The sequence below is a fragment of the Acinonyx jubatus genome, chromosome A1 (genome assembly GCF_027475565.1).
Source record: "Acinonyx jubatus isolate Ajub_Pintada_27869175 chromosome A1, VMU_Ajub_asm_v1.0, whole genome shotgun sequence".
In the NCBI taxonomy this organism is placed as follows: domain Eukaryota; kingdom Metazoa; phylum Chordata; class Mammalia; order Carnivora; family Felidae; genus Acinonyx; species Acinonyx jubatus.
The window spans coordinates 42,837,501-42,864,808 of NC_069380.1; positions in this window are offsets into that span (position 1 = coordinate 42,837,501).

The following is a 27,308-nucleotide window of genomic DNA, read 5'->3' on the forward strand; positions in this document are numbered from 1 at the left end:
GATTTTATTTAAATTCAAGTTAGTTAACATATAGTGTAGTATTAGTTTCTGGAGTACAACTTAGTGATTCATGACTTACGTATATCATCCAGTGCTCATCCCAGAAGTGCCCTCCTTAATGCCCATCACCCTTTCAGCTCCCCCGCCCCCAGGGTTTCTCCTTCCTTCTTTTCTACCCTCCTTTTTCCTTCTTCCATATCAATTTCAAATGTAGTGCCTGAAAAATTACCTTGAAAGTTGTTTAACAGTTTCCTGGCATTCTTCTATTCTCACTACAAGGTTCAAATCTGTTAGTGCCAGCCTTAGGAAGTTTTACTTGCCGTCTCAAGGCAGTTAGTTACAAGCTACTTCTTTGCTCAGTCAAGTCTCCCTCCCTCACCAGGCTATAATTTCCTTGTAGGTAGGTAAAATACTGTATTAGCAGAATGTTTGACACATTAAAGCATTTGTTGTGTTAATGAGCACTGGTTACTTGAAAATTGTTATGTTATATGAAGAGTAATGGTTTGTTTCAGTGAGCATTGATAGGTAACCAGTGAGCAGTGTTTTCTTGCTTTCATTCAGAGAAGCAGCTACTTTTTTTTTCCTGTTTCATTCTTTAGTTGAACTGCTCTTTTTATTGCTGTTCCCACTCTAAAATTTTAGAAATAACAACTCTAGCAATATTACTGCATTAGGCTGTAAGAATGCTAATGCTGCAGAGACATTTGAAGGATACTATTTTTTTTCTTGTAGTTAACATTTTTGAAAGATTTAGGGTAAAAAAAATTCACAAAAGTGCATTGCCACAGGCAGTTTCTTTCCGTATGAACTCCTCGGACATTGAAAGGTATAAGCATTACTCCCATTCGTTTTACTGTGATGTATTTGGCAGAAAAAAAGGAATGTGGATAGAGTAAAGTTCAGAACCTACCTTGTGAACCCAGCTGCTAGGAGAGGTATTCTCAAATCTCTTGACTGTAACTGTATTATCTTGTAAATTTGCTAGGATTTGTGAGGTTTTAGGTGGAAATATCTTCCTTCAGTGACAAAAAAAAAACAAACCAAAAAACAAAAACAAAAAACCATAAACAAAACAAAACTAATCCCCACAAAGTTGGAGGTTCCTATTTCTCAGGGAGTAGGGTGCAGTTGCCAGGTAGGAAATAATTAGTTATATGGCAAAGATCTCAAGAGTAGGAAGAGTTATAGAGTCAGCTTCCAGGGCCAGCTTACTACATACTAGCTGTAACAAGAAGAACCAGGCAGATCATGTTTTAGAGTTTTAATTTCTAGCATCTGTAAAATGAATTATAAAATATAATGTATTTAGGGTCATCCAAGGAGGACATACAGAATCATGTGTTTGGAATAATAATACTTGGAATATTATAGATATATACTATATAATATTTAAGTTAAAAATAAAGTCTATATTTGTCTCTTCCTATTTCCAATTCTCCTCTCAACTTCTTACAACATATTTCTTCCTTTTAAATTATTTTTAAAGAACACTAGTATTCCATGTAATTAGTAACATCAGTAGAATTTTCTTGGTTTTCATTTTAAATTACTTTTTTTTTATTAGTAATGTCACCTTTTTTATATGTGAAGTTTCCATGTACACTTGGGGCTTTATATTTTGCTCTGTAGTCTAGTTTTGTGCAAATAGTAAACTGTTCTATTTACATTGGAAAATAACTTTTGATCCATCATGTAGCAAATCCTCATAATGTGCTGTTCTTCATGAAAAATGTTTTGTTGGCTCTTGGCCATCTGTATTCCTAGACACATTTTAGTATTGCCAATTTTCACTGAATAGAAAAAAAAAACTATTGGAATTTTTTTTTGGAATTGCATTTTATAGATTGAATAATTTGAGAAGATGGACATCTCTGTGCTATTTAGTATTAATGATATTTTATATATCCTTTCATTTCATTAGATTTTTAAATGCTTCTTAGTAAACCTTTACAGGTTAATTCACAAACTCTAAACACTTGTCTTCTATGTATTCTTCAATGTTTTTCAATATTTTTGCTGCTTCTGTAAATGGCATATTGTTTAAAATTATATTTGCTGTTTCTTGTGGGAATATGTAGAAATCAATATGATTTTTATAGATTGATTTCATGATTCAGCATCACAAAACTTACTTATTAATACTCATGATTTGTTTGTAAATTTGTTTGAGGTAGAAAATATTATCTGTGGCCAACTTATTTGACTTATTCAACTTGTTCAACTATTATATATATATATGCATATATATATAGTTATGAACATATATTTTATATTATTTGTTTTATTCCTAATTTTAGAAGAGAATGAGATGTTTATAAAACACTATATAACATCTTGCTCCATTTGAAATGCAGACTGTAAAGCAAAATATGTACATATATAATATATACAAATATGAAAATGTATATATAATATATAAATATATAAAATATATAAATATATAAAATATTATGTATGTATATTATATATACACATACATACAGTTAAATATTGGTTTTCAAGCATAATTCATTCCAGAAACATGGTTATAATCCAAAACACTTGTATATCAAAATGAATTTCCACATAAGAAATAATGGAAACTCAGATGATTCATTCCACAACCCAAAAATATTCATATAAAAATGATTACAACACTGTAGTGTAATAGAAAATAATAAAGGAAATACAAAATATAAAGAAAAATAAATTAACCTGCACTTATCTTTAAAAACTTTCGTGGCTGGTGTGAGAGAGACAAGAAAGAGGAGGATTATTGTGCGGGACGACTTTCAGTATCATTAACGGAATCACTGCTATCTATTGGCTCAATGAATTCTTTTCTATATGGCAGCCATTGTATAGGCTTGCATGGATGTTGACTACAGTACAGTATTAATAAACTCTTGTCATTGTCATCTTCTCATTACATTGAAGGTAACGGACAATAAGACACCAGAGGAAAGGGTCTATATCTGCAGGCAGCCTGCATGACCTAAAATAAAACAAACCATTCCTAACAAGCTTACTTGTGTATGGAAAAGCAAACGACTGTCCATAGGTGCTTCCAAGTGACAAAAAACACACTGGTGCCAGTTGTGGGCACCTTCCAACGTTCTGAAAATTCACTGATTTTTGCCAAACACCACACCCTGAGACTAAGCATCCGAGAATGGGAGATGATCACCCACAATCCTGCAGTGAGAGACAGAGAGAACCATTGGCTCAGTTGTGATCATGTGAAATTCAGCATCACTTACTACTCATATTGCAAGACATTGCTCATTTGTGAAGTTAAAATTTATTAGAGGTATTTGCTCGTCTTGCAGAACACTTGCAGAAAAAGTTACTTGCAATCCAAGGTTTTACTCTGTGTGTGTGTGTGTGTGTGTGTGTGTGTGTGTGTGTGTGTATAAAACATTGTCTTGGGAAGGTTGTTCTTAAATGTAGTTATCTCATATATCATAACTAAAACAAACAAACAAACAAACAGAATGATAGGTGGGGGCATACATGAACCTAAATAGATACAAGGTATCTGAAGTTTATGAGAAAGGGCATAAAGCCAAACCAAATTAATTGTGTAAATGATATGCCTTGTATTTTGTAACTACCAAGAAACCACTAAAATAATGTAAAGTATAGCAAATAGACAAAATGGAATTCTAAAGGCAAAATTAAATATTAGAAAAGAATGAAGGAACAGGTGAACAAAGGAACGAAGTAAAATCGAGAGAGGAATAGAAAACAAAAAAGTGCTAGATAAATTTAATCATTACTAAATTTATTAAATGAAAATGAACTCTCTTCTCCAGTTAAAAGACAGAATGCTTATAAAATAAAACTCAACTACATGGTATCTACGAAAGGCAATCTTTTAAAAATGGACAGAGGTGTATAAAGTAAATGAATGGAAAAAGAAAGCCATGCAAGTGGTAATTTAGAAGACTAAATCCAACAAGTGTGAGATGCAGTTTTGTCCAGGACACTACTTGACATTATGCTATATGCAAAAACTAATCTCAAATTTAGAAGCATATAATCTATATGCACATAGACAATCTGTGAGTCAAAGAAGAAATACAAATAGAAATTTCTGATAGTTAATTTTATATGGCAAATTGACCAGTCCAAGGATTGTCCAGATACTCGATCAAACATTTTTCTAAGTGTTTCTGTGGTAGTATTTTTGGATGATACTAACATTTAACTTAATAGAGCGAGTAAAGCAGATTGTCCTCTCTAAAGTATGGGCCTCATCCAATTAGTTGAAGGCTTGAATAAATCAAAAAGCCCCACCCTTCTCTAAGTAAGAGAATTCCTCCTAGTTGGCAGCCCTTGAACTGGGATATTGACTTTTTCCATTACACATCTATTAGAATGGCAAAACTCCAAAACACTGACAATGTAAAATGTGAAGCGATAGAAACACCCATTCATTGATGATGAGAATACAAAATGATACAGCCACTTTGGGTAACAGTTTGGCAGTTTCTTACAAAACCAAGCATGCTCTTCCGTATAGTTCAGCAATCACACTTGTATCAGTTACATTCTCTAGAGAAACAGAACTAATGGGATAGATACATAGATATGTAGAAAAGAAAATTTATTCCAGGCTTTGGCTCATGTGATTATAGAGGCTGACAAGTTCACAATCTGTTATCTGCAAGCTGGAGAACCCGGAAAGACAGTGGTATAATTCAGTCAGAATTTACATGCCTGAGAACCAGGGGAGCCAGTGGTATAAGTCCCAGCGTCTAAAGGGCAGGGAACCAGGAGCACCGATGTTCAAGGCCAGTGAAAGATAGAAGTCCCAATTCAATAAGAGAGAAAATTTGCCCTTCCTTCACCTCTTTGTTCAATTTGACTCCCAGTGGGAATCAAATGTTAATCCATTCCAGAAACACTCTCACAGGCACACCAAGAAATGTTTTAACAGCAATTTCAGCCTTCCATAGTCCAGTCAAGGTGACACATAAAATTAGCCATCAAAATGCTGCTTGAAAACTTACGTCCACCTAAAAACCTGTATAGGGGGTGTCGATAGTGGTTATATTCATAAATGCCCAAACTTGGGGCAATCAAGATGTCATTAAGTAAGTGAACGGACAATTTTGTGGTATATTCAGATAATGAAATATTAGTCAACACTGAGAAGAAATGAGTTATTCAGCCATGGAAAGGCATAGAAAAACCTTAAATGCGTATTACTAAGTGAAAGAAGCCAATCTGAAAAGGCTATATCCTGTTTGAATGCAACTATATGATGTTCTGGAAAAGGCAAAACCATGGAGACAGTAAAAAGTCATGTTGCCAGGGGGTAGAGGGTAGGGAGAGATGAACAGGTGGAGCACAGGGTTCAGAGCAGTAGAACTATTCTGTATATTACATTTATGGGTACAAGTATATTTGCCAAAACTCATAGAATGTACATACAACACCAAGAGTGAACTCTAATGGAAACTATTAATTTAGGGTGATGATGTATCAATGTAGTTTCGTTAATTATAGCAAATGTACCACTCTGTTGAAGGATATTGATAGTGAGGGAGCTGTGTATTTTAGTGTGTGTGTGTCATGGGAGGGAGGGGGGAAGTGAGAGATTTCTGTGGAATTAAGATTATAATTATATATAGATCTTCTTAAAGAATGAAATGGTAGCTTAAACAAGGTAAAAAAAAAAGTTTAGATCTTGCTCATGAGGTCACCTGGAGTCATGTGGACCAGAGCTGATAGGCCATCTCTACAAAGTATGCAGGGACCCTCGTTCATTCCCTCTCACAATTCCTTAGGTATGGCCTTGATTTTGTGGGTTGAGATGACATCTGTTTTTTTCCAAGTAGTGGGACAAAGGAGAAGAAACAACACGTCCTCAGGGATATCCCTCCTAGAAATGTCCTTCTAAGCTACCCACATTTTTTTGAGTTACATAACAACGTCTAACTGGCAGCAAAGTTAGGAAAATAAATGTAATATTCTGGTATGCCGTGTACCAAACAGTATAGACTATCAGTATAGATGAAAACATGTATGTATTTATATATAACTCTCAATTTTTCCACAGTTTCCATTATATATTCATACTGTCCACACTTTCTAAATGCCAATATGAAGGTGAGGTTACATTTAGTTATGTGATTTATACTCTGGATAAAAGAATTATAGACTGTGTTTGTAATGAACATAATCACCTCTAGCATTGAGACTATATCACTTATCCATCTATCTATCTAGATATTTATCATCTATCTATCTATCTATCTATCTATCTATCTATCTATCTATCTCTTCCAGCTAAACATACTTACAGATGGATATTTATTGTTATCATTAAATTATTTTTCAATGGAAGAGAGGAAACTGATCATATAGGAAAGTCTTGGTGTATTATCATTTTCTAAGTGATCTGTAATCAAATAGGTTTGAGAATAACACCTACTAAAGAATACTGTGACTATGAGCAAAAGTGTAGAATCAAATGCAGCTGGTTTCACATCCCAGGTCAAATACTTACTGTCTATTTAGATACTGCAGAAAATATTTAATCTAAGTGTCTCTGACCTTAAATATTATAATCTCTAGAAATAAATTAGTATAAATTGGAGTTGCCATGAGGATTAAATAACATCTATGGCTATCACGATGATTATTTACAACTAAGATAATCCATATTTGCAAAAAAAAAAGTTTAAGCTAAAAGTACTTCATTATATATGAGTTAATTCACAGAAACTCCAGGAGGTCAAGGGAATTAGGGCCACAGACTACAGATTGTTCGCACAAATACAATTTAAAACAAGGCTTAATTTTCCTTATTGAATATAATGGAAGAGACTTCTCATCCTCTCTTTTTCTTAGAGCATTTACATTAGAAACTGTAATTATTGAGTACTTTCTCCTCCCTTTGAAATATATGTAAATTCTTTTGAAAGTATATAGATCTTTTGTGAGCTTTATTAGTCACTAATGCCTTCTTATGGAATCAGGAACCATCTAATTGAAAGGTAAACATTAAGGAAGATAATACCTCTATCTCCAGTTTCTCTGAGAGGGTAGGAGCGTAATTCCAGTGGGCATCCTTGCTCTGAGTTGCAAAACTACCTCCTGTGGTAGAGATAGGAGAAGTTTGTTTTTCCTCTGGATCAAGCCAATTAGCTAACACAGATGGTTACCACAATACCAGGTGTATCTAGGATGAATGAATTGTGTGTGACAAATGGTGCTGTCAAATCCTCTTCCTTGAGGACTAGTCATTGTTTTTCTCAAGAACATGTATATAATGAATTATATCTATTTGGATAGATACAAGGTGAGATTTCTTTTTATCTTTGCACTCTCTTAGCAGATTGTCTGTGATATGCATCACATTCTGGCTGAATGCTTATTCAATAATAAAATAGTTTTCTTTCTCTATTACCTTTGTAGAGAGGTTTCCTGGTTTGAAAGAAGATTTTGTTTTTATTATATTTCCCTCACACTTTCAAGACATAATTTCACCAAATACACGTGTCAGCTCCAAGATATTGGTTGGCATTGTGAGGGAGCAAGGATTTTCAGTTTGCTCCACTAACAGAGGCACAGGCTAATTCTGCCACAACCTCTGACATTACTGCTTCTGAAGGAAAGGTGCCTCTCCCTGTACTTCACCACACTTCCTAAAGGGAAATTCTTAAACACCTTTCTTGTGAATATTCTACACATACACCTTGAACAGGTGCATCTGACTGACAATTGTCACATTTCTGAATGTGAAGCCTCAAGGAAAGCTGGAAGAGTGTGTTTTCACCTCCTAACTTGAGGAAGCAGAACAAAATGTGACAAATGAAAGGTGATGGTTTTCCAAAAACATAAACAGTGACCACTAATGTTCACTATTTGGCTTTAAAATAAGACATCCATCATTTTTCTTTTGCACTTAAATTTTTGGGGCGCCTGGGTGGCGCAGTCAGTTAAGCGTCCGACTTCAGCCAGGTCACGATCTCGTGGTCCGTGAGTTCGAGCCCCGCGTCGGGCTCTGGGCTGATGGCTCAGAGCCTGGAGCCTGTTTCCGATTCTGTGTCTCCCTCTCTCTCTGCCCCTCCCCCGTTCATGCTCTGTCTCTCTCTGTCACAAAAATAAATAAACGTTGAAAAAAAAAATTTTAAAAAAAGAGGAAGCAGAACAAAATGTGACAAATGAAAGGTGATGGTTTTCCAAAAACATAAACAGTGACCACTAATGTTCACTATTTGGCTTTAAAATAAGACATCCATCATTTTTCTTTTGCACTTAAATTTTCAAGAAAAAGAAAGACTAATCAGTTTCCAAGCAAAAATAGCAACAAAATAATTACAACAACAAAAAATGAACCAGGCTAAAAATATAATTTATATATGTGTATATTTTGCATATGTGTATATGTGTATAATTTGTGTATATATATATATATATATATATATATATATATATATATATATAAATTAAATTTAAAATTTAATGCCCCCTTAGGACTCCTTTTTCTATTCTTACTGGCAGAGAAGTGGCACTAGTAAAACAACCTTCGGGGTCATGTGCTGGTGACAATGGCCTCCCTGTCAGCCCTGGACTACTTAGCCTGGACTATTCTGGGCAAGAGAAATCAGCTTTTACTTTTTGAAAAGCCATTGTAGGTTGGTTTCTTTTTATTAACACAGAATAGCCCATACCCTGATGTTTGTTTCATATTGATATAACTGATATAATCCTAAAATGTATAGCATTTAATTAGTTGTTTGAACAACACGTGGCAAAGAAGGAGATACCACAGGCTGAAAACACAGTAAATAAAAGGGGAAACTTTGCAATTTAGAATTAAGCCCAGAAAGTGTCTTTGAGTATTAATACTTTCACATGAGCGGTTGAAAACAAATGAGTCCAGATTAATGGACTTTGAGGAAATTGCATTACCAATGAAACCTCAAAAATGTATAACAGAAGTCTGGGATTGTTTAATTCTTTTTTTTAAATTTTTTTAACGTTTATTTTTGAGACAGGGAGAGACAGAGCATGAATGGGGGAGGGTCAGATAGAGAGGGAGACACAGAATCTGAAACAGGCTCCAGGCTCTGAGCTGTGAGCACAGAGCCTGACGCAGGACTCAAACTCACGGACCGCGAGATCATGACCTGAGCCGAAGTCGGACGCTTAACCGACTGAGCCACCCAGGCGCCCCATGGGATTGTTTAATTCTTAAAGTAAGCTGTGGTACCCTTATTCTGCAGTGGCAGCAATGTCGTGAAAAGGCTAAGAATTCGCAGAAAAGCATACTGCATGACATTCTCTTTAGATAGGATCATGAGGGATAAAAGATAAGGAAGACTCAAAGGGAGAGCAAATCCAAGGACCATAGATGATGAGACATAGGAATTATTATAAAACAGCTGCATGAGCAGCCCCAAATGGGCCACCAAAGAACAACTCTACTGCTAGTCAAGTCCACCCTTAGACCTAGTCACAGAAGGGCATTGCCCTGACACCATGAGCTTCAGAAGCCCTATGTATCTCAAAATACATATACCAGAAAAGTACCAAAGAATTCATGGGTACCCATATAACTCAAGGTGCTGCACTTAAGTAAACTGTACCTGCACCAAAATACTTTGAACTTTTGTGGATGTTATTGTCACTAGAGGACACTGATTATGTGAGCAGGGAGGAAGTGAAGAGTGAAAGCACATAAGTTAAAAGAAACCAAATTAAGGTTATTTTCATATCCTTTCAGACAGTAAGAATTCAAGAATCTTTGTAACAACATGTGATTTCTGGATAGTGCCAACATTTTTTTCAGTTTTTTGTTTCTTTGTGTATTCTGCATGTTCCTGGAGTTGCTTGCAAATTAAGGCAGTATTTCCAGCAGGTTTACATGGTAGCTATGGTATATTTTACAATATGAAACAATTCACATTATTTCAGTTTATATGTATATAAATTGAATTGAATTGGATGCATATACACACACTCATATTTATATATACATTACACATACATTACATACATATACGTACATTGTATCCATGAAGTGTGATAATATTTTGTTTTCATTTTGAAATTTCATGGACGATAAAAGCAGAGCATATAGTTTTGTGTTGGTGTGAGGAGACATGATTTCAAAAGCTCTGATAGCAGTGACACTGGGCTAAATCAAAGAATAAATATTATATTTTTTAGATCTCTCCAAAATTGAACATCTTTTTGATGTTGTATTGCATTTGACATTAAAGTTATTCAAGACCAAATTTAGGAATGCCAACTAAATGCAATTAAAATAATTAGATTTAATTTAGACTATTTGAAAATTGGCAGATACAAAAATTAATTTTGAATATGCTCTTCAGTTATTCTACATGAACTGTTGATTATTATAACTATTACTAGCAATAATTTATAAAATAGATCTAGGCTTGGCTACTTCAAAATACTCTAACAATTTAGAAAAAAATGCTTAATTAAGCTGAAAGTGGAAGCTAAATATGCAATAAAAGTGACATCTCAATAAAATATAGGGAACTTAGAACAAGGAAATGATGTGTATTGCATGAAAGAATACATGTACAACATAATGTACATACATTATAACATATACAGTTACATGTTATATACAGTATATGTTATAATGTATGTACATTATGTTGCATATGTTATAATATATATACATTATTTTGTATATGTATGTTTATACATATAAACTAAATTAAAATCTGTGAAGATTATTTGTAGGGGCCACTATAGTTTGCAATGTAGTCTTAACTGAAGAGAGTATTAAACAAATTAAGTAATGCATTAATATGTCAGTAGTGAACATTTTGAAAGAAAAAGAGCATAAGAAATATTTTTTGGCTCTGGATGCTCATTTAAGAGTTATAAAAATGATCAGGGTATAACTAATAGCAATTTGACAGACTTAGAAGGTAAAGTTATAAAAATAGAAGATAGAGTTATAAAAATGATCAGGATATAACTAATAGTAATATGACAGACTTAGAAGATTTCTGTAAAATGTTCAACAATGATAAGAAAAAATATAAATATCACATGGAAAATTCATGGTTGATTTCTGAATCTAAATATTGTTCTACCAGTTTATTAATAATTTTATTGGCTACTGACTCAGCAGAGGGACCTTATTTCCAAATTACATTTAATTAAAAAACTACAGACTATAATGATTTAAGAATAGTTGCCTAACAAAGCATAGTATCAAAGGAACATAATTTATGATATGTGATTATTCATCCAGATATTTATGGGTAATTAGCAGAACACTCAAACAAGTACAATAATACTTACATTTTGTAGTTTTTAAAAGATTTAGCTAACTTTAAATTTTTATAAAGGCAATAGATTTTCATTTTTAAAAATTTTCTTGTTAAGAAGGTATAGTTTGGGGATGCCTGTATGGTCCAGTCAGTTAAGCAGTGTCGGACTCTTGATTTCAGCTCAGGTCATGATCTTCCGGTTCCCCAGATAGAGCCCCAGGTGGGGTTTTGCTTAAAAACATGGAGGCTGCTTGGGATTCTTTCTGTCTCTGCCCCTCCACTGCTCTCTTAGACTGACTCTCTCTCTCTCTCTCTCTCTCTCTCGCTCTCTCTCTTAAAATAAATAAACTCAAACAAAAAAGAAAGTATAGTTTGTCAAGTTAGAACCACAACATATATTTTATTTAATAGTTAGCACTATATATAGTTTTTAAATAATTAGATATATTGTAGGTGGTTGTCGTTTTGTATGTTTGTTCCAGATCTCACAAATTTTAAGGGCGAATTCTCGCCATTTCAGGTGGTATTCAAAATTCCTGACCAGCAACATCTACAACTGCTATCAATACCTGACTGTTGTGTGTCTAAATGCTTTGTATTATCTCTTTCACAGAAGGAATGAGTGTGCTCAAAGTGGAGGAAACATGGAATTTGGTGGAAACTGTTAACCACTTTCTAGTATCCATAGTTCAGTTTTTCCTATTAGAATAGAATCCCTCATCTTTTGTCTGCCCATAACTTGCTCAGCAAGTTTCATTCTCTTGGACCCTGGCTAAATATGAGTGAGTGAATGCAACAGTATTCTTACAGAATCTTGTTCTAGGCTTTATTCTTCTTTACCTTACTGTAGATAAATATTTGAGTGGTTTGCTGAGATATGGTGATGTCTAGAGAAAGTACAGAATTCTTGTGATGAGCAAGAGAGCTGCTCTGTCAGACATGGACTGCCTCCCTCTAGTTAAACTATAGTCTATAGACTGTTTTTGTAAATGAGGTGTTATTGGAACACAGCCATGCTCATTCATTTAGTTGTCTACTGCTACTTTTAAGCTCCAACAGTAAAATTGAGTAGCAATAACAGAGACCATATGGCCTTTATTGAAAAATATTTCTGGGTTCTGCACTACATTATTAAATGAAAGGATATGCATTTTATACAAACCATTATAATTTGAGTATCATCGTCTAACAGATTAGCATTTATCCAAACTAATATAATCTCTGCAACTGAAAAAAAAAACAATTCTTAACTGTATCTAAGGGAACAGTTTTTCCCCCAAAAGCACATAAATGTAAGATAACTCAATTTAAAGTTTAAACTAATCCATGAAGGCAAAAAGTGTGGTTACCATGAAGGCTAACCATGCAGTAGGTGTCAATTGTTGCCAGAAAATGACATTTAATAGCTGTTGTAATTCTGGATCTCAGCACTGTGAAAAAGTGTTCTCATGAAATTTAAGTTAATCAATTAAATGACAATGAAAGTCAATTGAATTCAAGCTTTGAAATATTCCAAGAGTGGAATATTGCCTAATGTGGAAGCCAAGTCAAAGCAAAACAAACACCAGTAGTAACAATGTATGATTAGTAAATAGTGTATTATGTTACCATTACTAAAAAAAAAAAAGAAAAAGAAAACCTGTGTAATATAAATCCTTTAAAGAAAAAGGAACTTGCTGTAGAATACTTTAGTGTATTTCTACTTAATGGTTTTGTGAGCTATATGACAGAAAGGTTAGCTCTCACTAATAGTTTTTGTTATGCTCCAAATTGTAGTTTATATTATGTGACCTAACTGATTTGAAAGCCTCATCAAGTACTTAATTCTCAGTTTTCAATCCCAACTAGAAATTTACTGTAAGATAAATATATTCATGCTAATTGAATCATAAATGCAAGCATCCGTTGATTTAACGAAGATTTAAATTATTTCTAGAAACAATTTTTTGTTAAAATAAATTGTGACCTATAAATGTTTACACCTCTTTCAATGCTTGTGTATTAAAGAAAGAAATTATCTTGAAGTGTGTGTGGGGTTTTTTTAGGTTTGCTTGTTTTCCTTATCAAAATTAAACAGACTGGTGGAAGCTGGAATAAATGCTGGGGAGAGATTTAGGTGACACAGAGGATAAGGCTTATGGTAGGAGCAGCACCACAGATGACTGAGATGTGACGACATCTCTGTCCTGCCTGTGAAGCTCATCAGCACTGGAGACTGAGCAGACCCACAGAATTTAATTTCAAGGAAGAAGACAAGAAGTTTTTGTTTTTGTTTTTGTTTGGAAGACCATAATTTGAAGGAATTGACCTTTGATTCACTCAGTTCTCAGGAGAAAAGTAGGAAAAGGATGTGTCTTACTCTGTTCAGACCGTTATTACAAAATGCCACAGACTGGAGGTTTAAAAAAACAGAAATTTATTTCTCACAGTTTTGGAGTCTGGAAGTACGAGATCCAGGTGCCAGCATGGTCATGCAGGGCACTCCTGTGGGTCACAGAGTTTTTGAGGTGTCCTCACATGACTGACGGGTCAACAGAAGTCTGTAGGGTCTCTTTTATTATCACATTAATCCCATTCATGAGGGGACTTAATCATTTCCCAATGGCCCTGCCTCCTAATTACCATCATAAAGGGCATCAGGATTTCAACTATGAATTTTGAGGAAACACAAAAGTTCAGACCATAGCAGGGTGTAAATATGAAGCCCATGTTCCAGATGCAGTATATTACCTGGAAATACAAGTCAAAAGCCATACATGGACAGCAGTGTTTCTCAGCAGCCGTAGTAACAACAGAGGGATGCACCTACTGGCACTGAAGGCTTACATGAAGCCTGAGCTACTTGCTCCATTGCAAACAGATGACATCATTCCAAAAAGCAGGAACTCCCTCAGAGCAATCCTACAGCAAGTACCTAATTGGAATCCTCAGGTCATTTGTTATATGTACCTTAAAGAATTATATTTTTAAAAAGATTCAAAGAAACTGGCTTAGATATATAATCAAATAGACAGATAGTCACTGGGAGTTCCTGCTGTCTTAAAATTAAATCCATTGCAGAGTGATGCAGACAGCAGCCACTCAAAAGTTTCCATATGTTCAAGTAGAGATGTTGTATCTTCTCATTCTCAGAAGTGGATTTTGAACTTCCATTTCATGGGTATTTTAATGAATAAAAAGCTTGATATGTTTCCTGACAAATACAGCACAGCTGTATTACGTGGTCATTTGAATCTCACCAACAACAAATCTGCCACAGTCTGTGCACTGGCTCCTACGGCTGCTGCCGTCTTCACCCAGGCCACCTCTGCCTTCAGCCTACCTGCCCACTGGACATCTTTCTAAAATTATAAGTTGTCACTTCAATTTGCCTGGCTCTCCACAGAGCCACGGAACACAAAATCCTACCTGTTGACAGTTTTCATCAAAATGGTATCATCTATAAGGACCAGCAAGATGTAACTCTAGGACTCCCCTGAAACTTCATCGATACTTTGGTTAACTTCTTCAGAAGTGTCCAAAGCCTTTATAAGAAAATCATTTGCTATCACTCACATGAGTTATAAAAGGAAAGTTTTTAAAAATAGGGAAAAAGACCAAGTAAAGTACTATGATTTTGAGATTGTTGAGGAAAAGGGGAAGATGTTAAAAAGGAGAGGGGACTGCCGAGCTAAATAACTACAGTCAGAATTTGAGTGAAGGAGTTAAGGAGGGTTGTGCTGCTTCTACAGAGCCTTCATCAAAAGTTGAACTCTCAGATTATTTGATAAAATGTACTGATATTGTCTCTCATAATCAACATCAGAATTACAACATAGACTCCAGTGCTCAGTTTAGTGAGTATAGGACCTTGCATGCCAGGACAGGGGCTGTGGCTAGATTTATTAAACTGGATGCACAAGGGAAACACTTTTCTCCAATTCTAAAGATATCAGAATGTTCATAAGAAGTCTTATAAACACACCAAAGAACAAGCAGTTTAGTCATAGTTATGATAAAGAAAACTCAAAGTATCTTCCATAACAGGGTGGCTCATATTAAAAGACAAATAGATTAACTTCACCAAATGGTAAGCAGGTCATAGCAGTAGAACTCTTCTTGTATTGGAAGGTGTGTGTGTGTGGGGGGGGGGGGAGATGTAAATAATTTTAAGCTTATTTAATATTAAAAAGAAGCAACATGGGGCGTCTGGGTGGCTCAGTTGGTTAAGCATCTGACTTCAGCTCAGGTCATGAACTCGCGGTTCATGAGTTCAAGCCCCGCATCGGGCTCTGTGCTGGCAGCTCAGAGCCTGGAGTCTGCTTCGGATTCTGCCTGCCCCCTCTCTCTGTTCCCCACCCGCTCACACTCTGTCTGTCTCTCTCTCAAAAATAAATAAAGATTAAAAATATTTAAAAAAATAAGCAACAAACAAAATTAAACAAATTCATGTGTTTCAAGATATTATCTTATAAATGTGTTGCCAGAAGTATCTTTTTATGTATTAGTATCTTTTTTTAAATTATTTTTAAAAAATATATCAACTGATCCCACTGTTACAGCTGAAGAGTTGAGACAGATATTCAAGATATTATCTTATAAATGTGTTGCCAGAAGTATCTTTTTATGTATTAGTATCTTTTTTTAAATTATTTTTAAAAAATATATCAACTGATCCCACTGTTACAGCTGAAGAGTTGAGACAGAGCATCACAGAGACATCCATATAAAATGAACAAAATAAGCTACACTGAGATAAACACTTCAGAGATTAGTCAAAAAGGATTCTAAGAAAATATTCAATTAAAAATAGCATATGTAACATACATAAAACATGAATTCTTCACTAAGAACATAGTATAATAAGTTTATATCAGGGAGGAATGCATCGATTTCTATTTTATTTCTATATATAAGTGTAAATTTTTTCTCAAATTATTACTTTTAGACTGAATCATAAATACATTGACAATATCCTGGCAGCATTAAAAAAATAAGTAACTGATAATTTGAATTAGCTATTAATGCTAGCATGACAATATTATAAGAACCTTATTTCTATTATCAGAGCCTTTGCAAGTATAACTTTTTTTCCATCTTTCTGAAATGATCTTTGTCTAATCTAAATTATTTTATCATTAATGTATATTTCTTAGTGAGATCTAGGATCTTTAGCTTGTATGTGCCTTCTTTTTGTAGGTTCTTCATAGTGGTCTGTTGTTTTATTGATTGATTGATTGATTGATTGATTGAGAGAGTGAGCACATGAGCAAGGGAGGGGCCGAGGGAGAGGGAGACAGAGACTCCCAAGCAGGCTCCACACTGTCAGCACAGAGCCCAATGTGGGGCTCAGACTCACAAACCTTGAGATCATGACCTGAGCCAAAATCAAGAGTCAGACACAACTGACTGAGCCATCCAGGCACCCTCATAGTAGTATGTTCTGTTCCACCAAACACCTAGAACTCTTTATTTAATTTTTAGCTTTTCCACAAGACGCTATTCTCACTGAGGGACATGTCTATTGTACTCAAAGCCTAGGAATATGGGATAAATCACAGGAATGTTGCCCTTGTGGAAGACATGAATGAAAGTCATAATACTTTCCAATTTACAATATTGAACATTTCAATAGTATATAATTATAAATATATTAATATATATGGTATATATAATGGTATATAATTATATATATTTTATATATACACTACTTTTTAAAAATCTACATTGCTTTGGGAAATTAATTCCTGCTTCCTGCCTTGAAATTTTATAAGAATCATTGAGCCATTCTTTTAATAAAGGGAGTTTTGGAATTGGATATATTTTTGTAGGAAATGATCTTTCCTACACTTAGGACACTTTAACCAATTTCTGAGAGCAGCACAGAAGTCTTTTTCCTAGCTATGAAAAAGAAAAAAAAGAAATATTAATGAAATATGTTCATGCAGTAGGTTACTACTGAACAATGCTGCATATTAACACAGAGCTATTTGTATAGTTAAGAAAACTAAGGGATTATTAAATGATATAGTACTTGGTGAAGTTCAAAATATAGATATTTTGAAAAATGGAAATCTAATATAAATAGATTAGAACAAGATGTCTTGTATATGTGGTATAGCTTCATTATATGCATAGCAAAATAGCCTTGGGTGAGAAGGAAGTTAAGATTTTTTCTGACTTCATGAGAGAAGAAACTGGAAAATAGTGTCACATATAATTTGCGGTTTTCAACTCCCTAAAAGTTGGAACAGAATTTACCTTTGACGTGGTCTTTATCTTTGTTCTTGAGGTGGGGGAGAGATGGTTGGCTTTTATTAATGTAAAAATAAAACTAAAAAAATCATTGTTAATGAAAAGTTTGCCTGAATAAATTATTTTTCTGCATAAAATTATAAAAGATTATAATAATTATAGGCTGTTTCATTTTAAGTTTATTTATAAATATTTATTTTAAAATATGAATTAAAACAATATTGCTCCTGTGTGTATTTTTTTCCATAATTCAGACAGATTTTCACAGACCAAAAACACAGACCCATGAATGATTAAAGTGAGATCTGAAAGGTTTTTTGTTTTTGTTTTGTTTTTTTACTTTTACTGAAGAAGAGATGGAAAATGAGATAAAGTGAGCTGGATGCAGCTGAAAGGAGACATGATTTACATCTCCCATGGCGGGTGCTATTTTAAATGAAGTAATCCAGACCTTGGAGCACACTGAAAGTGCTTTATAATGTTCTTAAAAGAGTGTGAAACCACACTCTTCAGCAAAGAGGGAAAGATCTCTCCCATGCTGGGCACAGGATAGAAAATGAAAGGCATTTCCATCTCCCCCAAATTCAGTGAAAGATAACCTCATGTGGTTCACAAGGGTCATCTATAGCACAGGCAGAAGCACAGGCAGAAGCACAGGCAGAATCAGGGTTCAGAAGAGTCTCAGAGCCCAGGAACTCTATGTTACTGTTCTGAGCAAACATAAGCTAAAACGCAGCGTCATTTTCTTAAAAACCTTAGAAACACACAAAGAGAGATAATTTTCCAGTAATTAAGTGATGTGTCCCTGAGAATTAAAAATTATAGCGGCTCCTGGGTGGCTCAGTCGGTTAAGCTCAGGTCATGATCTCCCGGCTGGTGAGTTCGAGCCCCATGTCCGCGGGCTCTGTGCTGACAGCTCAGAGCCTGGAGCCTGCTTCAGATTCTGTGTCTCCCTCTCTTTCTGTCCCTTCCCCCTAGCTCTCAGTCTCTCTCTCTCTCTCCCCCCCTCTCAAAAATAAATAAATCTCAAATTTAAAAAAAAAATTAAAAAATTATATTGCAATGTGACCTTAAGTTACTCACAAGACTAGTAACCAAGACATTTATGGTTGTGTTTCACACACAGTGCTTCATATTGGTATTATCCCTTTTCATTATAGGGACTTACTTTGGTTTTGCACTTAACTTCCAGAAATAGTTTAGAAATTGAGGTCATTATTAGTGACTGAAATAAAAAAAACTGAGTTTCATAATGGCATAGGAAAAATCTGTAAGAATCAGGATTGCCAGATAAAATACAGGATGCCAGGTAAGAACTTTTGTTGTTGTTGTTGTTAATATGTCTTCCAAAATATTGCATGGGGTGTACAATACTTAAGTGAAAAATTATTTGTTCTTTATCTGAAATTAAAATATAAGTGGGAATCATGTATTTTTATTTACTACATGTTGCAACCCTAACAAGAACACCTAAGAAATACATTCCAGTTAGTGGAAGGCAGTGTTTCCCAAATGTTTTCACACCATAACCTACAAAATATATGTCCAGCATATGTTGGCAAATGGAGAGGGTGCTTGTGTGGTAGATGTAGTGAGCTGGGGGACTCCAAACTATTTCAGGCTCCAGGCACATCAGTGACATATCATGGCTCACTGTACACAGGTGAGTGAGTCTACTCTCATGAATGCAGAATGCATTACTGAGGGAAAGATATCTGGCTTGTTTTACATACATACATGACTTCCGTTCCATTCACAAATGTCAGTTCCTAAGAACTCCAAGAGTCCTACATATTTTCAAATATTTTCTTTCCTCACCTCATGAGAAACATAGAGAGGCATTTTGGTAAAGAAAGTTAAATATTTGTAATCAAATAGACCTAAGTTTGAATTTTAGTTCTTCCACCTACCAAATAACTCTGTGACATGGGAAAAATACATATAACCATACTGGTCTGTTTCCGTATCTATAAAATGTACATAAAGTTGCCTAAAGTAGGATTAGTGTCAAAATATATGTAAAATCAGTTGTGTAATACCTGATAAGTCACTCATAATTGAAAGGTATTTTTACTAAATACTATGAAACGACTTTCTGTTCAGCTTCTTTAAAGATTTTATGCCAGCATACAGTGATTCCATTCCTGGTGTTGGGCAATGGCAATAAATTAGAACTCTCAGTTTACATAAATGCATTCTTATAAATTTCCTGAAGAATATAGGTCCTCTAAGGTCTTCACTGAAAGCAATTTTTCAAATCTACCTCTTTGGGCAATATTATTACCACTGTCTTTCTTGGAGTTACTATTACTTAAGGCACTTTATGGTAATGACATTTACTTTCAGTGAGAGCTGGTTTAGAAGCAGCTTGTTCAATATAAATTCAGAAATGATTCTGCAGATCTCATATGTTACTTAAACAGTATTCTTTGTATGAGGACCAAAAGGAGATTATCTATCTATCTATCCCATCTGTGTGTGTGTGTGTGTGTGTGTGTGTGTGTGTGTGTGTGTGTGTGTATCATCGATCTATCTATCATCTATATCTGTCTATCATCTATCTATCCACCCACCTATTTGGCCTATGAAGTATCCATTCCTCTTTTATATTAAGAGCATCCCAACTTCATCTATTTCATTTAGGATATCACCTGTTCTTGATTATATTCCGTGTACATGGGGCTCTAAATGAAATAACCTTGTCATATATGAGGTGAAGGATGGGCACTTAAAAGCTCTAAGAATTGAATGTTCTCTCCTGGAATTTCAAATCCTGAGCAGGATATAGTTTGAAATTTATTTCAAAAAAAATAAGCAAAGATGAAACACACAAAGATTTTTTATTTCAAATGAAAGAAGTTTGGAGATAGAAGACTGTGAGCCTGGTGTGATGGTTCCATAAACCCCAGGAACCAGATTCCTTCTCTTCCTGTTCTGTCCTCCTCAGCATGTGTCATCCATTCTCAAGGATGATTCACGATGGAGAGAATAGTGTTCCATGCATCCCACTTGCATTCCATGTAGTAGGACAGAAAAAAGACAGGACAAAAAGTGTGTAGTAGGCAGATGAAAAAGAATTCTTTAAGGAGTTTTTCAAAATTTCCTTTATAGCTCTTCCACTCATTTCTAATTAGCTAAAACATACATGGTTACAATGAATGCAACTGAAGCTGGGAAATAATTAGTTTATCCCAGGTATGGGCTAAACGGGTGATGAGTACTAAAGAGGGCACTTGTTGGGATGAGCGCTGGGTGTTATATGTAAGTGATGAATCACTAAATTCTACTCCCGAAGTGAGTTAACTAACTTGGATTTAAATAAAGTAAAATAATAATAATAATAATAATAATAATAATAATAATAATAATAAAGGTTTTCAGCAAAAAAAAATTAGAGTTCATTACTAAGAATAAAGAAAAGCTATTGGGTATGAAACTTGCAGCATAGCTGCAAAAAAGAAATAACAATACTTGAAGGTGACAATTTCAGTGGCAACACTTTAGTTAAACTGTCAAATGTTTTCTGATCTCTTTAACCAGATATAATTTGGCTTTGTCCTTTTCTAACTCTGGTGCTCCATGTTGTCTAATGATTCTATGACCTATTCAGTATCTTGTTAATAAAATTCTTTCCTACTTAAAACAAGTTTATAAACTATGTCTAAATCGAGACAACTGAGGGCCCTTTGGGACAAATTTGAAGAAATTCTTTTATGATCATGCATACATTTTGTGTGTGGACCAACAACAGCTTTGCAGTATTGCCAAACATTGCGTAATGACCAGACCTTGTAGCAAAAACCCAAATTTGATACACAATAAATTTATTTAGGATACTATTAATGGACCTTTCAGAAAGTATGATATTAGCAGTCAGTGAAATGTATCTCCTCTTCTTAGGAAAGCAAACTGGTTTGTATTTTTAGAATTCTTAGAATCTTTGTGGATCACCTAAGTATTGTTTAATGAAGTTTGGTAATTATTGCTTAAAAGATAAAATGGAAAAATTCATCTGATGAGCAGTAGAGAAACTTAATTCTGTTGGCATTCACTTAAATTTGTGAGCTTCAATTTTATCACAAGTTAACAAAAAAAAGGGAGGGTGGGGAATGAAGTCCTAGGAGGGAACATATCGAAACCTTCACTCCTTTCTAGGGATCTTCTCAAGCTATCAGATAGAAATAAATATAAAGATGAACATGTTTTAGAAACTAGAGATATGTCATTTTTCTGGATTAGAATGGTGTCATTGCATATGGAAGCTTGGTCACAGGCAGTGTCAGAATAATATAAACACATACCTTCCAGGGTAGCTTATCTGTGGCTCTCTACAATCCAAAATTTTATCGTGTTTGGGGGAAAAAAATCTTTCCAATTTTTATTTGAATTTTTTTTAGAATAGGTATGTTAAAGTTTCACATTTTTAAGAAACCAATAATAGTCTGGGGCACCCGGGTGGCTCACTAGGTTCAGCGCCCGACTTCAGCTCAGGTCATTATCTTGTGGTTGGTGAGTTCAAGCCCACATTGGGCTCTGTGCTGACAGCTCAGAGCCTGGAGCCTGCTTCAGATTCTGTGTCTCCATCTCTCTCTGCCCCTCCCCAGCTCTCACTCTGTCTCTCTGTCTCTCTCTCTCTCTCTTTCAAGAATAAATAAATATTCAAAAAGTAAAAAATAAAGATAATAATAGTCTAATGGCTCTGTGCACTGAAAGTAAAAATTATTTTATATACAATCATAGTCAAAGGTTTTCAAATTGTCACCATAATAATTTCTGCATATTCATAGATTGTTTCATTGCCTCCTTTCACACTTACTAATGCCACATTTACATTGATAGCTGTGAATTTTGGGAACTTGTTATATCTGGCTAGTACTCTCTGGTTACTTTAGTGGATAATATTATATATTGAAATATTATATATGAAATGATGGTGGCCCAATTGTCCACATGCTACTTCTAATGATCAATATGATGACAGATAGCAAAGCACATTATTTTTTAAAAAGAAAACTTCACATGTGAATAGAACATGATTATTTTTTCTGCTTATATGATTGTACATTTCTAATTCTCTAGTTTTTAAGAGCAAAAAAAAAATCTGAGCATAAATGTCTGTCATAAATTGCAGAGTTATTTGGTGAATGCTGAGAAAACTGTTTACCTATATAGATTTTCAGAGAAATATCATGCAGTATATTGGCTTGAGTGATTCCCTGGCTTAACTTTCCTGAGTAAAGCTCTCATGTAAAAAGGAAAATGTTGGGATGATGACAACCACACGCCATTGTTACTGAGAAAAACATGAGGATAGATAAATTTCAAATGTATTCAATAAACACATTTGAAAATTTTTCCTGGAATATCTTTAGTTCCAATTTTAATAAAATATAAGGATATAATTTGAGACTTCAGAATTTTCATTCACTGATGAATTGTCATCAAAACATTGAAAAGCTATTTTTTAATAAGTGAGGGCACATAAAAATAGCTAATTATAGTATTTTTGTTAAAAACAAACAAAAATACAGCCCTCCCACCCCTCCTCAAACCCACCACAAAAAAGAAGAAGAAGAAGGAGAAGGAGGAGGAGGAGGAGGCCGGGGCGGGGGGGGGGGGGGGGGAAGAAGGGGGAGGAGGAGGAGGAGGAGGGGAAGGAGGAGAAGGAGGAGGAGGAGGAGGAGGAGGAGGAGAAGGAGGAGGAGGAGGAGAAAGAAAAAGAAAAGAAAAAGAAAAAGCAATCTGAATGCAAATGATTGGTTGTCATTCCATCCTCCTCAGATAGATGGCAGTGCACCTGTGAAGTATTAAGTCTCACTAACCCTTTATACATCAAGGTCCATTCTAAATCATTTCAGTCACTGAAAAGAGATCGTTCTTTTAGTGAAATGGTTCTTTACTCTCAAAGATTTACCATGTTTTTTGATTTCAGTAGCTAAAAACATGAATCTGGTGTTAGGAAATGTTTCACTGCCCACCATTAATGTATACCATACCTTAAATAATGCTGAGAATTATTATAAACAAAACATTACATATAATTATATATACACTATGTAAAGTATATAGGCTAAGCTTCCCAATTCCCCACACAGATCCTGAAATTATTGTTTCATGTGTTAAGCAGTTAATAAGTGGGAGGATTAAATAAAATACTATGATTTATATGTTAATCTTTGGTATTTGGAGATTCTTCTGGTTTTTCTAGGAGAGAGGGTCTTAGAGGAGTGCCATATTGCCACAGGTAGAGTTTTAATAGTCAATAGATAATGTAAATATATTGAAATGAAATGAAATTAATCTCTTTTCATTTCATTGGGGAAATGAAATATGTTCATTTCATTTTGGGAAAGAATACACTAGAAAAGAAAACAGAGAAGAAAGGAGGTAAATGAGAGATATTCACCTAGAATCAAGATACAAAGTATTTTTTATGACTCTTTAAATTTGGTGAAAAATCAGGTAAAGTTGAGCTAAGTTTTGAGGGCTTATATGGTGAGAAAGTTTGTTCATTGTACTTCCTTGTACTATGTAGGCCCAAATGAAGAGACATAAATTTCTGGAGCACTCTGTAGAGAATGAGGAAAAAATCAACTTATTATGGAAAAGCAGGCAAAATAAAGCACTTCATATTGATGTTTAGGGTTGAATAGAAGTATATTTATCATAGTTTGATTTACCCATTTCACTACATTGAAATCTTCTTTCCAAATTCTCCCGACTTTTCTTACTTACAACTGTTTTCTTTATTTTCCATGGTACTCATCTTATAATTTACTTATCATATTTATTATTTATTAATATCTACTCTGGCTAAAACATAAGCTTCAAGAAGTAAGAATTTTGTTCTTTTGTTTACTAACATATCTGAGATTCTGGGAAGAATGCTTGCCACATAGAAGGCAGTCACACTGAATAGATAAATTAATGGTCTCCAAAAACTGTTTTTTTTTTTTTAATTTAGATGTATCAATTTTTTTAAAAAGTTTATATTTCTTAAATTAGATACAGTAATTAAAAGTGCTCTATTAAGTATAATTTTATTCAAAACCACTTTTAAGCACACTGCTAAGCACTTTTAATTATTTTTTAAACATGATAGTTTTTTCCTTTTATATTGTACTAGTTCTTTTACAATGTTAATTAATTCTATTATTCAGCATACATTGTAATTCTAGCACTCAACTAAAGGAAATAATTAGCCTCTGCTGGTTAGTCAGTCATTCAACTAGAGCTTAGGCACTCACATCCTCATTGAACAAATGAATTGCTAAGCACTATGGAAAGTGATGTATTAAATAAAACACACTGAGCATAATGAGCCTAGAATAAAATGAGGTGGGTAACACAATTACTAAAGTTCATCATTGGTCAGAAAATGTAGAATCTGTACCGTATTTTGTTATCACAACCTAAAGGTTTATTTTCCAGAAAGGAGCCTCATTAAGTATTCTTAATATGTTTAAAAAGAGTCATTAGCCTTAAAAACAAATACAGTTGATAAGGTTGTCAAACAGAGAAAATAAGTTTAAGAGAGGCATGGGGTTGAGAGCGGACATATCAATTATCTGCCCAATGAACTAATAATCCCATGGTATTCTTTCCTTTTAAATATTCAGAGAGTATCCACATCTCCAGTATTAGGAGGGAAAAGGCAGAAGATTATGATCATGTGGGTAAAATTCTGACTAGGAAAAATAATATGAAATAAATTTTACAAAACCAGAAAATGATAATCTACTCAGAACTTTATTGATACCTTTCCCATCAGATATTATCAATTTGCAGTTTTTGGCACAGAGTGGCTACCAATAGATATTCCCTGAATGAATGGGTACATAAATAAATATGGGTATACAAAAGAATTTTACTTCCTTTTTGGCAATTTAAATCCATCAGAATTGCATATTTTATATATTTTAACAAAATTCTTGAATGTATAGTTCATTCTCAGTAGATGTATAAGTTTATAATATTTGAAACATTGTTTTGAGAAATTATTTTCTTATTCTCATTTGTGATTCACTATATTATGCTTTATATCACAAATTTGGATAGGTAGACAGATAATATCATTTATGCTAACATCACACTAACATCACTATAAGATAGGTTGGTAGCAAATACAAAAAAAAACACCTAAAAAATAATACTCTATATTAAATTATATCTGTACCTTTGTAAGGAAACACAAATTCCAAGTTGGCACACTTAATTATACTTAGAGAAAATTACATATTTAGTTTTTTTTATTATCCAACAAAATGTAGGCACCAGATTTGTACTTCATATCTTTTTATATCATTCATATATCCCCAAACTACTGAACTTTTTTCTTAAATCTGATCAAAAGTAAAAGTATTTTCATGTAAATGTAAAGAGAAGTGAGTCCTGTAAAGTTAGATAATTCCAGAGAAATGTATTCTGTAAGAAAAATTGATTATCAGTTAATTCTTACAAAGCAATTTAAGTCAAATTTATTTCTCATCAGCCCTGGAGAAAAGTGAATATATTTTGAATGTCCACACAAGAGATTAAGGTCCCAGAATATGTTAGTTATTAATTGTTACACATTTTGGATTATAGACTTATGTTAAAAACAACGATTAATTATGCTTGTAGTAAAACCTTCATTTTAACTAGCAGGAATTATTTTATTTTGTAATACTCATGCTTAAATTACAACTTTCTAATTTTTAAAACACAATGCCATTAAACTATAGTGTAAAACAATATAAGCAACTTAAGTCCTCTTTTATGTACAGGCAATAAGATTTAGTTAAGGAGAGAATGAATTTTATCTAATTATCCCCAGTCATGTGAAAAGTTCTTATTATAAAATATGTAAAGATTCAGATGACTATGACATTTGGTAATTCACATTGGTTTCATTCAGGTGAAAGGTAGCTAATCAATGAGTTACATTTAGTGAACCAGAAAATGAATGTATCATTTCAAGCATAATTTTTTTTAAATATGTTTGATTTTAAAGAGCATACAATTTATATATTTTTCTATATCACTAAATTATACAAGGAAGCCAAGTGTCTTCTTACACTGAGGTAGCCCAAGTGCCGTATCGGCCTATGTAAGCAAACCAAAATTAAGCATGTAATTGCCTCATAGCATTTACATGCAGATACCTAAGGACAAACAATCACAACAGCCAATTAGGCTTTAACCTATAGCCAATCAAATTATTTTCTTTCTTTGCTCCATCACTTTTTCTGTTTATCTTTTCTCTAGCTCTTGTGGGTAGAATACTCCTAACCACTTCTGGTTTGGTGTTGCCCAAGTGGAATAAATAAATGCTTAATAAACTCTTACAATTTTTAATATGCCTCAGTTTATCTTTTAATAATATAGCATAGGTACAAACACACAAAAAATCACATGAGTGAATATTTATGGCTACAAGGGAAAAAACAAGATAAATAGGGAGTTATGTCAGCAAAATGATGGAAGAGGAAACCTCAGCCTTAGTTTCCCATAGAAACATCAATTTACAACAATACATAGACCAAATTACCTTATGAGAAGTCTAGAATATAGTCAAGAAGTTTCAGTCTCTGGCCAAGCACAAGCCTGAGAATAGCTGCACTGAAATGAGTGAAGAGTACAATTTCTCTTTACTATGCCAGCCTCTATTCAAAGCTAGCACAGTTCTACACCAAGAGAAACCACCTTGGCCTTTGACTTTACACAGTGGAACAGAGAGAGTGGAACATTCATCCAACATCCTGACCTTCTAGTGAGCTGCCAAATGGGATGAAATTTGTCTCTCCTCACACTGAGTGCTAAAGGAACTGGCATAGT